Source organism: Podarcis filfolensis, assembly GCF_964270895.1.
Source record: "Podarcis filfolensis genome assembly, chromosome: 3".
NCBI classification, from domain to species: domain Eukaryota; kingdom Metazoa; phylum Chordata; class Lepidosauria; order Squamata; family Lacertidae; genus Podarcis; species Podarcis filfolensis.
In genome coordinates this window covers 47,281,529-47,298,822 of record NC_139606.1, presented here as the reverse complement: position 1 = coordinate 47,298,822, position 17,294 = coordinate 47,281,529, and positions in this window count along the sequence as shown.

Sequence of the window (17,294 nt, the reverse complement as noted above, 5' to 3'; positions counted from 1 at the left end):
AGTTAGATTATTTTTTCCAGTTCTCATGAAAAATTTGTCACTATTATGTTGCAAATTTCTCCTAAGGTAACCATTTTTGCAAACAGTTTTCCCATGTATACTGCTTTTCTGTATGTTGTTTTCATTAATACATGCATTTTCACACAGCCTTTCATTTACTATATACATTTTGGGTGGGAGAACTTGGCAACATTCAGACAGGTGTGAATTTTGAACTATACCAGTGTTTCAGTTCATATACTGTTCTGGAAAATGTGAATTAGGCAGGTTCACATTAAAGCAAGAATTGATTCAAATCTCTTTCCTCTCTCTATGTACCTGGCATTCAATACAGGGTGCCTTACATCCTGCACCACCAAAACTCCAACTCCCTTACAAATGTGACTAAGCACTGCAGTGTAAGACACCCAATGCAGTAATTGTCAATTGATCCCACAGGTCAATCAATGATTACCTTAATATATAAAGTCTTGGCTTCAGAGCTGTTCCAGTCTGAGCAACTGCAGTTGGTGTCTTACCTTGCTTTGCCTCACTATCTTGTTTTCAAATTAATATATCCATAAATTTGGGTGTGCAAATTCTAGCAAAATATCTAACATCAAAATAATTTTCAAAACCCCAAAATCTTTAGCACGGTGGCAGCAACGTTAAAGGGATTCTAAAAGAGTTTAGCATAATGAAGCTCAATACAATTGAGAGTCAAACTGAGTCACTGATATAACTAACTTATTAAGTTAAAAAAAGTTTTGGTTTGGCACAGTTTAGGTGTGTGTGTGTGTGTGTGTGTGTGTGTGTGTGTGTGTGTGTGTTCTGTCTCTGTGTGCACGTGTTCATGGTGGGGTGGGGACTGGCTTAAATCCAGGGACTGTGGCTTCAATTCTGTTCTTTGCCAAGTTACATAACTGCCTAACTGTAATACTTAACCTTTGCAAAAGCTGCAGTGAGACATTGTCAAAGATACTCTGAAAATCATGCAGCTGATTGCTGCAATGACAACAAACCAATGTTGGTTTATAGCGCTGCTGCTTTTTGCTGGCTTGTTTGTTTTCCTTAACTTTTCAAAACCTGTGTGTGAATTTCACTCTTTTTAATGATCCCATTGTCTGATCAGGACAGAAATCACTTTGCTGTCCTCTTTGCTTCCCTTGTTTTAGGCACAGCTATTCCAAAGAAAGAAAGATGTAATGTCCGTCCGGTAAAAGTATGGTCCTCTATAGCACTGGTCTTCAGCTGGTGAGTCACAGCCTGATCCTATGTGTCCCGCAACAGGAGCACCTGCACCATGCAAATATGTGGTAAAAGATTAAGAAATGGGACCCCAAATACAAGTTTGGGTTAAAAGTGGTCCTGTGTCAGTAAAGGCATAAGGTAACTGCTCTATAGCTTCCCCCATTTCCACATGAGAGCCTAGGAATCACTTTGGCCCATAGAAGCAGCAGAGATCAGCGCACACATGAAAGTACCAGTGGAAAAGTCCCATATGCTCAAACTGTCCCTATTTTTATCAGGCAGCCTTCTTGTGTACTGTCCTAGCCTGGTAGGTTCCTGTCCCCGTTTGGAGATATTGCAGGGTAAAAACAACAACTGAGTACACAATCATTCCTTTCCTTTCCTTAAAACAACAAACAACAACAATTAGGGTTTGGCTACAGCAGAGCAAGCCTGTGTTGGTGTTTAGTTGTTGCATTTCTCCTTCCTCTCCTATCTCCCAGCTGCATTAACAGTGGTAGACATAAGAAACAAAATGTGGGTAAATGATAATTTCTGCTTTAAATGGAATCATGTATGTCATTGGTTTTTAAAACTGTGACACTGGGATGGAAGTTCAGAGTGCCTATTACGAAATGAAATTAAGATTCTTTGGTGGAAATACTCCTGGCTTATTTGTTTTGAAATCTTTATGGAAGAATATTTGCAGTTGGAAGATTTCTCCAACCAACCCCCCCCCCCAAAAAAGGGGGGAGAGACAAGATTAAAAAGAGTATACAGTGTTTTGTATTTGCTCCAGAGTTATCTGTTAATACGCTTGTACTGCCTATTTACTAAAGCAGGGACCGTAGAAGCCCAGTGCTTCTCATTTTAAAACAATCATTTATGGATGTTAAAGTATGCCTGTGAAAGCAGAAGTGTTCGGTGTCAATCAAAGCTAATCACTAGTACAGGCAAAGAGCTTTTGTTGGCCTCCATGCTCTAAGCCGTGCTTCCACATCTGTGTTTGAAGAGATTAGAGAGGTGCTTCATATAAGAACTGTATTAGTTAAAGCTGATCGACAGTATTTGGAATAAATCATTAGGGGGGGCAGAAAAGTTGAGTGCCAGTAGAAGAGGCATGGCAAGTGAGGCTGAAATGGACTAAGGTGAAACCAAACTTCACTCCCCTTTCGTCTTCCCCATTCCAACCAGAGAGCACATGTGTATACTTCTGAGAACACTGCCCACTTATCCTCCAGCAGACTCTGCAGAATCCCCTGTTTTCTGAAAGTTGGATGAAATGTTAACCAATAACCTTTGAGATGCTAACCTCACACAACTAGAGCTGGGGAAGAAATTCAATTCAGTTCACATTTATAGGCAAACTTACCTGATTCACTCTTTCCAAAACAATAAATGAATCAAAACACACCCATCCTTCAAAATGTGCACTTATCTGAATGTTGGAATGCCATTCTCTAGCCAAAGAAGCCAAGGAATATGTCGAAAAATGCATATACTTGGGCAAAGTATGCATAAAACTGTGGGATGTATCCAGCCTCATATAACCAACATACTTAACTCTAATTAATGCATGAAAACCCTAGAATAAGCTCCTGCAGCCAATCGGAAGCCGTGGAAGCCCCATCAGACATTCGGCTTCCAAAAATAGCTTGCAAACCGGAACAGTCACTTCCAGGTTTGTGGTGTTTGGGAGCCAAAACGTTTGAGAACTAAGCTGTTCGGAAACCAAGGTATGACTGTACTTGTTTGTGTTCTTGGGTAGATATTACAGGCCTCCGGTATTTTGTTTTTGTTTCATTTCTTGTCAAAGCAGAATAAAGTAGGACTTAAAAAAATAAAAACTTAAATGAAGCTTTTAATGCTGACAAAAATCCTCTGCTGCTGTTCTTTAACAAAAAAGAGCTCTTCAATACTCCACAAGCAACATTTTGGACAACCACACCTCTTGCAAAGCCCAAGGACTTTGAGAAATATAGATCTATAGGAAAACCTATATTTGTTTTTATTGTTGATGCTTTTATTATGCTTTCATTGTCAATCACTTTGGAATGTTTCATGAGAAGTGGTTCATTACTAAAATGAAATGAAAGAAACAATAAGAGCTATATAGAAAAAGTATAGAAACAACAGTGTAATGTAAGGCTTTTGGGGGGCCTGATCCAATATGGGATGAGTGTCTCCATATTAGAGGGACGCGGGTGGCACTGTGGTCTAAACCACAGAGCCTAGGGCTTGCTGATCAGAAGGTCGGTGATTCGAATCCCCGCGACAGGGTGAGCTCCCATTGCTCGGCCCCTGCTCCTGTCAACTTAGCAGTTCGAAAACACATCAAAATGCAAGTAGATAAATAGGTACTGCTCTGGTGGGAAAGTAAATGGTGTTTCCGTGCGCGGCTCTGGTTTGCCAGAAGCGGCTTAGTCATGCTGGCCACATGACCTGGAAGCTGTACGCCGGCTCCCTCAGCCAATAAAGCGAGATGAGTGCTGCAACCCCAGAGTCGTCTGCAAATGGACCTAATGGTCAGGGGTCCCTTTACCCTTTTACCTTTTATCTCCATATTATTGACATCCTGCTTCAAGTCAGGAAGGAGGCAGGTGCCCCCTGTCTCCAATACCTTGTTATTCTGCATCCAAGCACAGCAGATACATGTTCCTGCGACCTACATTCTAAATGTATAGGGCAACAATGAAACACTGTATCATAATCAGTGCCAGATTTACGTATAAGCTAAACAAGCTATTGTTTAGGGCCCCACTCTCTTGCCCCCCCAAAAAAATGTTTTTAAGGGGGGGAAAACCTTGGATGTATATTTCCAAAATATAAGATAAAAAACAAATAAAATAAAACCTACACACAGCAACAGTGTTTTGCATTGTGTAGGCTCCTATGATGTATGTAATTCATATATTCAACACAAAAAACAGCGACAATTTGTTGTTGGCAAAGGACAGCTGGACATATAAAGGACCCCATTACCTTCAGTAGCTTAGGGCCTCATCAAACCTAAATCCGGCCTTGATCATAATTATTGTTGCTTACCATTTTTTTGCTGCATTTTTCTTCTGGTAAACCATCCTTTCTAGATCTGTCACTCCACTATTTATCTACGGTTTGATTCTTAACAAAAACGATACTTTTTGAATAAGCAACAGGAGTTGTTATTTGTTCAGAGTTTGTTAGGGTCATGTTTTATTTTAATTCAGCTGCAATAAACTTAATGAACTACAATAATTGGTACAATAAAATCCCATGCAAGTGCAATATACACAGAGAACAAATACCAAAAGCCTTTGGGCAGCAATAATAATAATATGCAGAGATGCTTTAACCAAACAGCTTTTGCATCTTACGTTCAAGGAAATGCTGCGAAACTCTTAGGACAGAGCCTAGACCCCACTGGGGTCAGCAGCAGAACTTTCTGCAAGCAGGCTTTCAGCCTTAATGACTTTATTTATTTTGCTTTATGATTTGTTTTATAGAGAGTCATAATGTTAATCAAGCTGTACCCTTTGCAGGCACTCATTATTTGCATCCAAGCAAAGAAAAGGACACAGCCAAGTCAAAGTTAAGCACTTTTAGGTGTCTTTGATTTCAATTGGGCAGAGTTAATCATGTGCATAACTTTCCCGTTGAATTCAATGGGCCTTCAAAGTGCTGACAGTTTGCTCTGGCTACATCTCCTAACAAACATATTTTAAAGTAATGTGTAAAGCATTTATGGGGACATTAATAAGGCATTGGTTAAGACATTGACTCATACAAACAAGAAATGCCAAGAGCACCTCTCAAAGGTACAATCGAGGAAGCCCATGTGCTCTCACAGATCCTGTGAGACTTACCTCCTCACATACTTATTCTTGCTCAGTGATCTTCATGTCTCACATCAAGTAACTTGTTTAAAATATAGGAGACTATTCCACCTCACACAAGTAAACCATGAGAGGTACCCCTGATGAATTATGGAGAGAGAAGTGCCCACAAACCATGGAGAGGAGGAGGGCATTTTAGCAAGGTTTCAATGGCATGAATCTGTTACTGCACCTCTTTTACCACATGGAGGTACATGAAGAAGAGCAAGGAAGCATGGAAGAATCACAAAGATTTTTCAACCTGATGTTGCAAGACTTTGTATAAAAGGGGAGAGAAAGAAAGTCATATAAACAAAGCCATAGGAAGATGAGTCTACAAATTGTTGCAGAGAATTAATAATAATAATATTTATTAATAAGAATAATAAGAATTCTGCTTGAGAACTATTCTGCATTGAAGTGAATTGCACAACAAGACAACATTTCTGTATCCATTTTGGCATTTTTCTTAACCCTGCCTGATAAAGGCTACCGTGCAACTGGAATACTTGGACCTCAGTAACACAGGAACCAATGAAAGCAAACCTCTTCTGTATTGTGATGAATTTAAACAAAGGAACAAAAAATGTGACCAAAATTATTCCTGGGAGGAAACGCATATTGGAATTTTTGAGAAAAATATGTAACAGTTTCCAGAGCTTTCCATACCTGCTGCAATTTAAATACTTTTGTATTATTGCAAGAAATACTAATAACTGTAGATTTTAAGATCTCTGACCAGCATCATCACCAACTTTTTGTGAGTCTGCAAGGAACCACCTGTGCAAGGCCTTGTGCCAGCCAGCCAAGGAGAAGGTATGGGGGGAGAACTAATAAGTCCACTCACCTCTCTTGGTGTGGCAGCATTGCTGGATGGAAGAGGCTTCACTGGGGCCCTGGTGGTAAAATTCAAACGGCAGTGGCCTTCCTGATAGGCTGGGGCAAGGCATACCCCCCCCCGCCTATCAGGAGCTGGATCTTAGCCTGCACCCTGCATTGGCGAATGGGGATGCAGGCTGGGACGTGGGCTGTGCCAGGGGGCAGAGCCAAGGGAGCTGACAGTGGGCTTCCCCCGGAACTGGCCCTTGCCCATTTAAGCATCCCACACCTGGGGCACCGCCTATTTGTTCCTGCTCCAGATTTCCCCCCTATCCCACCCACCTACAGTTTACACTGATAGGCAATGTCTTAGCTGTGACTACAGTGGTTGCAGTTCTTTACGGGACTAGTTAGGAATTTGCCCATTGAGCTAATTGGCACTGATCTGGGGGTTTTGTCTACCACATAGCAATTCATCACAACTGGTTGAGCATTGGGGCAATCCCTTGTTTTGGACGGAGGGGAGGTTGTATACCCCACCTGCCCCTCCAAACGCTGGGATCTGGGGGGAGTGGCCATGTCCGCGTGCCCAGGGGGGCCAGGGCTGAAGGCACTCCCTTAGTTGGCGGCCCCTGTGGGGGTCACTCTATTTGACGCAAGTCTTAGGAACCCCTGCCTGGATTGACCACGTGTCACTTCCGGTGGGCGGGCTGGAAATATTTAGATTGCCCCATGGGTGGTGCTGTGGGTTAAACCACAGAGCCTAGGACTTGCCGATCAGAAGGTCGGTGGTTTGAATCCCCATGACAGGGTGAGCTCCTGTTGCTCTGTCCCTGCTCCTGCCAACCTAGCAGTTCGAAAGCATGTCAAAGTGAAAGTAGATAAATAGGTACCGCTCCAGTGGGAAGGTAAGTGGTGTTTCCATGCGCTGCTCTGGTTCGCCAGAAGCGGCTTAGTCATGCTGGCCACATGACCCGGAAGCTGTACGCCGGCTCCCTCGGCCAATAAAGCGAGATGAGTGCCGCAATCCCAGAGTCGGTCACAACTGGACCTAATGGTCAGGGGTCCTTTTACCTTTACCTATTATGCCCAAGCCAAACCTCTTTCATCTGTATTCAATAAAATTGTGGTCTGTTTTTACCCCAAAACCAGTCTGATTGGTCTCTTATTTATATGGGTTGCGGTATGGGAAATCTGATGCCTTGTTTTGCAAGACACTGGGGTCTAACCATCAGCTTACATGGAGGGTTGCCGCTTCAAGGGAACCTAGAAAGAGACCACCCTGATCAGGTGGCATTGACCTCAAGGCTCACCAGCTTGGGAATGTTGATGCCAAGAGCCTTCTGGGGGCACTTCTAAGTTGACAGTGAACAGGTAGCTTTCATGCTTTAAGCCAGTGTGGGGCCGCCCAAAGAAGTCACAGAATACAGGAGACCCTATTTTCTAGCTTTCAGCTTAGAAGGAGGCAATTCACTGCTAATCTCCATGTGGCATTAGTCTTCTGAAGAAGAAGCTGTCAAGGGGCTCTGATCTGGAATGTGTTCTGAAGCCAGACTGCTTTTCTGATGAAGATTGCTGTTTTGCCTTTGAAAGTGCTGTTTACTATAAACAAATACCAAGCCGTTAACAGTGATTTCCATCAGAAAATGTGTGCAGTCTAGCTGAAATCAGTGGAAATCACAAAGAATTCGTGCACAGTTATGTTTCTAAGCACAATTGAGAACACACTTTGAAATCTGTGGGTCTTACTTCCAAGTAAACATGGCAGTTAGCTCCAATGATTGCAAAACGGATTAATGTGCCTCCAGCAATTCCATGGAATGGATTGCTGTAGTCTTCAATCTGACGTAAATTATTTTGCCCTGACATTACAAACTCAGTTATCAAAATCATAATAAGGAGGAACACCATAAGATGGTGGCTACATAAGAAATGTGTAATTCATTTTGATAATTAGGGGCTATCTGCAACCTGGCTTTGGAATATGCCTCCTGAATATTTTAATGTTTAAGGTATACATTTGAACTGTGTCCCATTTGGTTAAGAGATGCACTCCCACCTGGCCTATCCATTAGGCAGATTAGATAGCCACCAACAACCGTGGTTTGGCAGGGAAGAGTTATGCACTGAGTCATATATGTAATCACTGATAGTCTACAAGCCTCCAACACTCACCTTCAGAATATAAGCATGGCTGACATCCGCATTGGCATTAATTATTTTTTATTATTTAAAAGCCAAAGTAAGCCATCTCATATCAACAATATGTAGCTTTAATTTTAAATCAGCATTGTTCTGCAGTGGTTGCAATGTATTGAAATATATTTTCCTGATCCAATTCACACAGGATGAAGAAAGAAAGAATTCTCCACTTTTAAAAACTGTAAACCCTTGTTCCATAAATAGTCTAGTGATAAATATTGTTCAAGCAGATTGATCCACTTTATTTAATGATGTCAATGGAACTGAATTTCAAATGAATAATGATGTGTCTTTTTTATTCCATATTAGCTATGACAGTTAATAAAAATATCTAAAGGCAAAATAATATTGCTGTAGAGGGCAACATTTTACTATCCAATTCACAGTCATTTGAGCATAGTAATAAGTGGGCAGATCCTGAGTGCTGCTATGTCAAAACAGTTGTTTGCTAGAGCTGAATTTAACTCTTTCATAGTGGTAGTAACTCTCTGATGAATTAACCTCTAATAATTTTATGCCTAAGCCTTGCTTTACCAATAGTTTTTTTTTTAAATTTATGGGTTTATAAACATTCCACAAGACCTAAATTAATTAAGCCAATGTCTTGGAAGGGTTCACATTAATTGTTGAAGCCAGATCCTTCAGAGCAGAGATTACAAAGACTGCAACCAGCATTTTCCTCAAATTTCTTCTTCTGACAAAACCACTATTTTCCTGCAAACTGATATGTTCCATACTACAATTGGGCACATGCTCTCTCAGTGGCCATAGCAAGAGTACTAATAGACAATGTGCTTTTTTATTCCAGAAACATTTACTCTGTCTCTCTGTGTATGTGCACACATATGTATGTAAGCATGCACATTAGCAGATTCCAATTAGAAGAATTTTTTTTCATCATTATGTCAAAATTCCAGCACAACCAGATTTATTTTCAAAAATTGTGTTTGCATTTCACTCATAATTTGGGCACATAGTGAAGATGTCTACTTTGCTACAGTTTTGGCATTCATTGTTCACCTAATAATCTTCATCTTACTCCACTAAAAGAGTACAGTATTAGCTCTTGTTTATCATTAAGGATAGGGCTCTGGATATTCTCTATGTTTAAAGGGTCTTTATTCTGAAGGCCTGGCACAAGTAGAATTTTTAGGGAATTTGCACAGGTCGCAACTGACAAAACCAACAATCAGGCTGCAATCTGGTCAACAAAAGTTCTCAGGAGGTACCGGTACTTTCCGTGACAGTGAGACGTGAGTTTTGTTCACCTTCCTGATGCTGCAAGGAGATAGATGGGTAAGAATGCTTATGCTGTCCTTGTTGCTGTTTGGCGGGTACCTAGTATTCCCTCCATTTCCTTCTAATGTGGTAAACAAGCCTTTCCCAGTCCTCGGGTTAAGTACTTAATTCGTTCCGGAGGTCCGTACTTAACCTGAAACTGTTCTTAACCTGAAGCACCACTTTAGCTAATGGGGCCTCCTGCTGCTGCCATGCCGCCAGAGCACAATTTCTGTTCTCATCCTGAAGCAAAGTTCTTAACCTGAAGCACTATTTCTGGGTTAACGGAGTCTGTAACCTGAAGCGTATGTAACCTGAAGTGTATGTAACCCCAGGTACCACTGTATATGTGTTCCCTCCGGGAATGACAGAAGATCCTGTATGTTCTCTAAAGTTGGATAAATAATGGTCGACCATTATAACTGTTTTAAGAGAGATGTTTCTGTCACTGAAAATAGGATTGATTTATTTTTTTGCATGGGTAAGCCTTTTGGAACTATACTTAGAATTTACAATTTTCTTTTGGGAGCCACAAGAATAGCATTGCCTTAACCAGTCCCAACCTGGTGCCCTCCATTTGTTTGGGACTAAATCACCCCTGCAGGCTGGGCTTGATAAGAGTTGTAGTGCAAAACATCTGAAAGGGGACCAGGTTAGGGAAAGCTGCTCTAAATAAGTCACCATAACTAGACCATAGCTCTAATATTTGTTGAACCTAGTGGGAGGGCATTGTTATGCATGCTAGTTACCTGTCCAGATCCTTTGGGAATCAGACGAGATAAAGAGAGAGAGCACGAGAAACATCAGTAGGAGAAGGTGTCTGAAGGAATCATGCTGTACTGAAAATAAGGATTTGTCAAAATGTTGAATATTGTATGTTACGTTACCTGACTGGCAAGTGCTGTGACTTCCATGTTTCCTTCCTTCCCTCGGGTTAGATCTGATGGTCTGGAAATTACTGCTGTTAGGCAAATAGATGCTAAATATGTCGGCTGTTTAACTTTTGGGGTTGTGGAGGTGGGTGGGGGATGGAAACCCACTATTTTCCTCCTTCTGTACAAATTAATCTTTGGATGGCTTGCAGCTCAGCTAAATCATATCCTCAGTGCACTGCCTATTTTAAATAAACAGCATGAGGGTGGGGAGAAGGACTGCATTTAGCACACTTGATTCAGGGAGAGAAAGTAAATGGCAGCGGTAAATATAAACACAATAGCATGTTGGCATAATGTAGTAAGGTTCTCCTACTATTAAGGCTTTGTTCTAAAGCGTGTCTGTGTACACAAAAAGATGATGAACAGAGAGCATCACATAGCTAAATTTAATATATGCAGGGGTATGGATGTTTGCAGTGCATGCATTTCAGCAGGTCCCATTAGTGCGCCTTTCCCCTCCAGTGAAAACAGAATGAACCACAGCCCCTTCTGGTTTGCATAAAGCAAACAAAATTAGATTTGCTTTGCTGAATTGAAACCCGCTTGGGATTGTGAGCCTCTCTCGGGGACAAATTACTTCAAACAATCCCTTTGTACCATAACAAAATCAAAAAATTCAGGCCAATCAACACGGCTCAAAAACCCTTAACACAAGAATTAATAATACAACCTAGTCTATTTTTATTGCTTCTGTGCTACAGATCCCAGTTTTAATGTAATTACGCTTATTCATTGTCCACATGTTAAATAAGCTTGCATATGTTAACCAATGTGACATAAAACAACTTTTCATATTTCTCCATCGCAGGCAGCTTTCTTCCTGTAGAATACAACCTGCAACTCAGATAAGCCAAACATAAAACTGAGCAGGAACTGAATTGCACACCTTTCTAATGTGTAGGGGGGTAAAGTCACATATTTGTACACTTACATAATAAAGGATGCCATTCTAAGCATGCTTATTTGGAAGCAAGTCTCACAGATATAAATGGGGGAAGAATACTGAGGAAGAAGAAAAATAACCTGGTTTCAAGTACAATATTTCCTGCAAAAGACTCTCAAACTGCTAATTTTGCTACAGAGAAGCCATTCAAGCATAACTCAGGATGTATTTATCCTCAGCTCACTTCCAACTATAATTTCAAAATACAGGCAAAACCAACAACACATTTAATTCTTTTCATTCCCATCCAAGGTTGTGTTCAGTACATGAGCATTTCAGAAGGTTTTAGATCCTTTGCAACTTTCAGCGTTACAGTGTTTGATCTCCAACCGCTGTGAAAAACGTTAAAGCTGAATTTATATTTGTCTTGTCCATCACAAACACTTAGCCTGCTTTAGCCACAGGGAAGAATATTTGTTTTTTTATCAGCTTAGCAAAATTTTATATTATTGCTTCTGTCAGTATTATCTTACGGTTTTTACGATTCCAAAGTAGGTGTTATGCTGCATTACTGTCAATAGCATAAAGCAATGGTAAACAACTGGAGCTCTTATTCTCAAAGCTAGCCTAATATATGATTATGGTTAAAAATAGAGAGGGCTGATTTTATTACTTGCTAATCAAATGTTATATTATACAGCCCTTTGGATATATCAAGATTTCTGTTTGTGCACCACAGTGCAGGAAGTGTTTTATTTTTTTAAGGAAGTTATGAGAGCTGATGTACAAATGCAGCAGAATCACGGTACAAATTCTCCAGGACTGCACCTCTGATTGAGGTTTCTGCCCAAGCTCCCAAAGGAACAAACATATAAACACAATGCCCTGAACGGACAAAACTAGCACGTTCAAGGTGACCTATTTCACAGAGGACAGTCCCCTATTTAAAGGACTGCCTGCCCAGTCCAGCTTCAAGATAAGCAACCATAGCAAAGGAGAGAAGGGGCCTCGAAGCTTCATATCAACAATAAGGGCATGGACAGCAGGCTGGGCACCTGGTCAGTCTTCCTCACTATGGGGAGACGTATTGTATTTCTATTTAAATTATAGTAATTATTTCTAACACCAATTAGCATATGCAAAATTTATGTAAAAGCTATCTTTTGTGCCTTCTTTTTTTGGTGATGCCATTCCTCTTTTCTGGGGGGAGTGATGCATAAGTGGCCCACCCTCAGAACATTAGGTAGTCTGCTAATTTTATAGGTAAAGAAAAAGTTATTTCTGGTAGAGGAATATTTTTTTTAAAAAATGTAACCTCACCTGCAGTCTTAACGGTACAGTCCAACAAGAACTGTGCTATGTGATTCTGCTGCACGTGTAGATCAGATAAACAGAGATTTCCCAGTCCTTTGAGTCATAGTCCTCCAGAATAGAATTTTTAATCCAGGTAGCAGTCTGTCACGTTCCCAAAAAGGCACAGTTTCAGTTTCTAACTCACTTTATGAATATTGTGGAATTTATATTTCTTTCTTCCTCATTGACCTATGGCTAAGGCCAATCCATGTGACTCAAGGTCAGATCAGGCCAATCTATCAAATCGTTAATTAGACTGTCTCTCTCCCCTCCCCTCCCCCACATGTATTTGGATTTTTCATGGATTGTGAGGAATCATTAAAAACTTACAGCAAGCCCACCTAAGTTGGGCTGAAGTATGCCACATCCAACTTGTGTGTCAGGACTACAGCTAAGACCAGTGTAGAATCCAGTCACAGTGAGCTCACTGGATGACTTTGGGCTAGTCACCATCTCTTAGCCTAGCCAACAGAGTTGTTGTCAGGATGAAACAGGGAGGAGGAGAACCATGTATACCACCTTGAGAACCTTGGAAGATAAAGGTGGTATATAAATGTTAAACAACAACAACAACAACAACTGGCCCTGGTCCCTGATTGAGGGCAAATCTACATTAATAATAATAAATTGCTTTCAAATTAGATCAATAACTGTAGTTTATAATGGAACACAGAACAGTAGATCAGTGATCCTTAGTTCTCTCATAGAGCAGTAATTACTTGACTTTCCAAAGATCACATGAGAACGGCATTGTTCCTGAAACGCAGTCTTGACTCTTGCCGTTTATAAATCTGTATTAGTGTCCATTCACATCAACCGATCAGGGGCTAGATGACTGTCCAGTATGAGGGTTGCAATTCAGTCCTATTCAAAGTTAGTACAGCACTGAACCTAAATCTGCATAGGACTGAGGTGATGTCTTGGTCTCCTCATACTATAGATTATTGGCCTCAGGGATAGGTACATAGTTTAGTACATTGCTTTTCTTCTAGAGAAAAGGGTGCTGGTACTCACTGTGAAGTTGTTACAGTTAGTGCCACACTTTAACCAGTGCTTTTCTTCTAGAAAAAGAAGTGCCGGTACTGCATACCCATGAGTACCCCTGGGGGGGAAAGCACTGATTTTGTAGAAACATGCAGTCTCCATGCTTAATCCCTTAAAATTCTTAAGATATACATGCATTTCTGCATGTGATTTAGCATATAAATTGCAGCTGTATGCAGCTAGTTGACTTACACACTTTCTTTGTGCGATTGAAGTCTGAATTGTGCAAGACTTATCATATTGCCCGAGTATAATGGATGGATGGCAGGGATGTTTTATGCATATCAAGGAGCTCTACACCTTAACCTAGCTCCCCCCCCCCCGTGGGCTCCCCACCCAGATGCATGGTCTCTTCACCTTTTACGGCTGAGCTCTTTTTCTGGTGCATGGTTTTGAAATGGGATCAATGCCGTAAAGCATCTAAAAGTCCATTGCCATGTTGCCTCAGCAGTGAGGAAGCTACTCTGTAGCGTGGCTGATTTTTATACCACTCCAATACCATAGGTAACCCTGGGCAGGAGATCTCATGGATAGATTTACTTCCATTGTCATAGGAGCAAAGAATTGTAGACTTGGAAGGGACTCTGAAGTTTACCCTGGGAAATGCAGGAATCTCAACTGAATGACAGACAACAATCCAACCTCTGCTTAAAAACCTCCAATGGAGGGGAGTCTGTTCCATGGTTGAACATCTCTTGTAAGCACCATAAAGATGCTTATTCTGAAAGATGCTAGTGATGAAGGTAACGACATCACTGACCCTTCCCATGTGATCTCAGAGTTACTATACTAAAGAGAAGCAAGGCTTCTAAGATAAAATAGCAATGATTCCTAAGAAGACAGTGCCTCGCTGTTATTAGAACATTAATTTCTTTCTGAATTTATTCACTCCCCACATACCTGGCGACACTGGCAAAGGGAGGTGTTTCATGGTCCATGATGGGATTCTTGTGCAACCCCTGAGTGTAGAATCCCTGACCATGCAATGGTTTGGCCTCATTTAGTTCACAAATTTTCCCTTTACACCAGCACCGAGGGCTGTGTTTATTTTTGTTCTTTGTCATATGCCACCATGCGCTTGGCAACAGACTGACTAATGACTTGTGCAGGAAAATAAATTCAAGGGAGTATTGCACTGAGCATGCACCCATTAGAATTCTGCTTTCATTGTGTTCACATTTGTGTGTGTTGTGCACACATGCACTCATACTCAAACGCAGAGGACAACCCTGGCTTTAATTTGCTGTGAATGGGAGCTAAAAGCATTTACAAATTTGTACTAATTTACTGTTCAAACACCAATCAGCTGTTAAAGGACTTGGAAGAGTTCAAAATGTAGCCTTTTTACAGCTCAGAGAGTGCAGAGCTTTTGCATACATTTGCTATGTACTTAAGCTTGTGTTAAACCAAATTAGATCCCAAGGAAATCGCAGTCATTCATGATTCATTGAGTCATTCATATCTGAAAGTTGTTTCTAGCTTCAGTGTATATTCTTAGGTTGAGACAGTTCTACCTACAAAATATATAAAGTATTATCCATGGGTAATTACCCACTTCCACCCATCTTTCCGAGGCAGCGCTATTAGCAATATAAATTATTCATATTATATAATGTCACACACAAGTGGTGTGCTCTGCCACAAATGTAGCCTTTCCCTACCTCCTAAGGGCAAAATGATCCTTTTAGATCTGCAAGAGAGTCGTTATCTTTAGTATTCAGCACCTTTTGTATCTTGGATTTCCCCTTCCCCAACTGGTATTTTGAGGGTAGACAGAACCATGGAGACAGTAGGGATGCTTGAAGAATATGATCTCTTGGAATTCCAGTGTGAACTCAGCAGATCTGTAGCTTTTTGACTAATGCGTGAATTTGAATATCCACCATCAGATTTTGAACTTCCTTTAATATTGTGGCACAGCGGAAAGCACTATCAAAATACATTGAAAGGTTTGCATTTTTAGAGAAAATACATTGAGAAATGCATATTTTAGGAGAAGTGCACATATTCTAGAGAAAATACGTGTTTCAACATATTTTTCAATGCATTTTTTAAAAAAAAATGGTAAAAAAGCAAGATGGAGTGGAATTATATAAGAACACATGCAAAAGCAGCAAGGACTGTAGATAGACCAATTCACCCATCACCCATCAGGATGCAAAATGATGTGATCAGTGGTCACTACAAGTTGATATTTCCCTTTAATTATTCTCTGACCTAATGGTGGGGGAGGGATATAAAAAATAAGGTAGACATAGTGCTGGGGTTGGCAGAGAGGTTTAAACCTTTCCACCCAGTTCAGTGCCCTACCCAGATGGAGATAGAACTAACCCTCTCTCTCCCTATCTACCAGATTGCGTGCAAAAGGAATTATAATCACCCTCTCCACCTAAGAAGCTGTGGTTGTGTGCCTTATATGTCCACATGAGAGAAGGTGGTCACACCCACTTTTGGCTACACCCACAACTGGCAACCAGACCCTGGAGGGTTGGCCAAAGGTGAATGCAGCCCTCAGACCAAAAAGGGGCAGCTATTCCTGCACTAAAAGACAGAGGGAAGTGTATTCGTTTTTAAATGCAACATCTAAGATCTCAGTGTAATTGTCCTGTCCTAGCTGGGTCCCAGGTTGGAGGGATCCTCCAGATAACCAAGGTTATCTGTTGCCGGCAGAGCGAGAGGCCATAGCATCCATGGTCCAATTCCAGTCAAGCAGTGGTTCCAACAAGGACAAGTCAACAAGAAGGAAAGGTCCAGATAAGCAGAGGCATGAGAGAGAGAGGGGGGGCATGAATAGGCAGGTATTTCATTTACATGGTACTTTCTTTTCCTCCTTTGTATTTGTAGCCAGCACTGTCTCATCTCTATGCAAAGAACTGGAAGAAACAGAAGCTACCAAGTGTCATCATGTACAGTAACACTACAGTTTATATTTATGATCTATGCAACATCCCGGACAAGTGATTAAATGCCCTTTTGAACATACCCAGTGAAATACCTCTTGTATAGCCCAAGGACATATGATGAATGTTTTACCTCTCCTGCCATTCTATTGGAAATAATGAACCTGCTTTAAAAATCAGGCCCCTGGGTCTGCTTGGAGGGATGGCACACAAGAGTTAAAATTTTAAAAAATGAACCAGGAAAGGGGAGGGGGGAAACACATGTTATCCACATTTGGTCAGCTTCTATTTTCTTTCTTTTTGGGGGCTGGGGGTTGGAGAAGAAGAGACTGGTTGATCCAAGGACAAAGACAATGGTCTGATTGGAAGAGGTGGGAAAGTAGATATAATTTCTCAGCTTTGTGCTGTAAGCCATACGGAAGCACAGCATCCTATCTCCAGATTTCTTTTCAAGATATGAGAATATATGCGAATGAATTATATTACATGGACTAAACATTCAGCAAGATGCTGATGTAGCTGCATAACTAAGGAAGTCAACTTGATGATGCAAATAAACTCTTGGAATGTTTATATGCCCATCTAACAGCAAGTTTAATTAAGGAAAGGCAACAGAAAATAGATACTGCTAGAATCAGGAAATGTCTGCATTATCAGCCTTGTATAATATTTGACTCCTGGCAGATCTTTGGGGCTTATCTGGCATTTTTTAAAAAGTTGTAATGATTTATTTTTTTAAACATACATTAATTGTACATACACATTCCCAAGCTGGGTTGTTTCCCTATTATAATGTCTTTGAGCCTTTTGATCACCA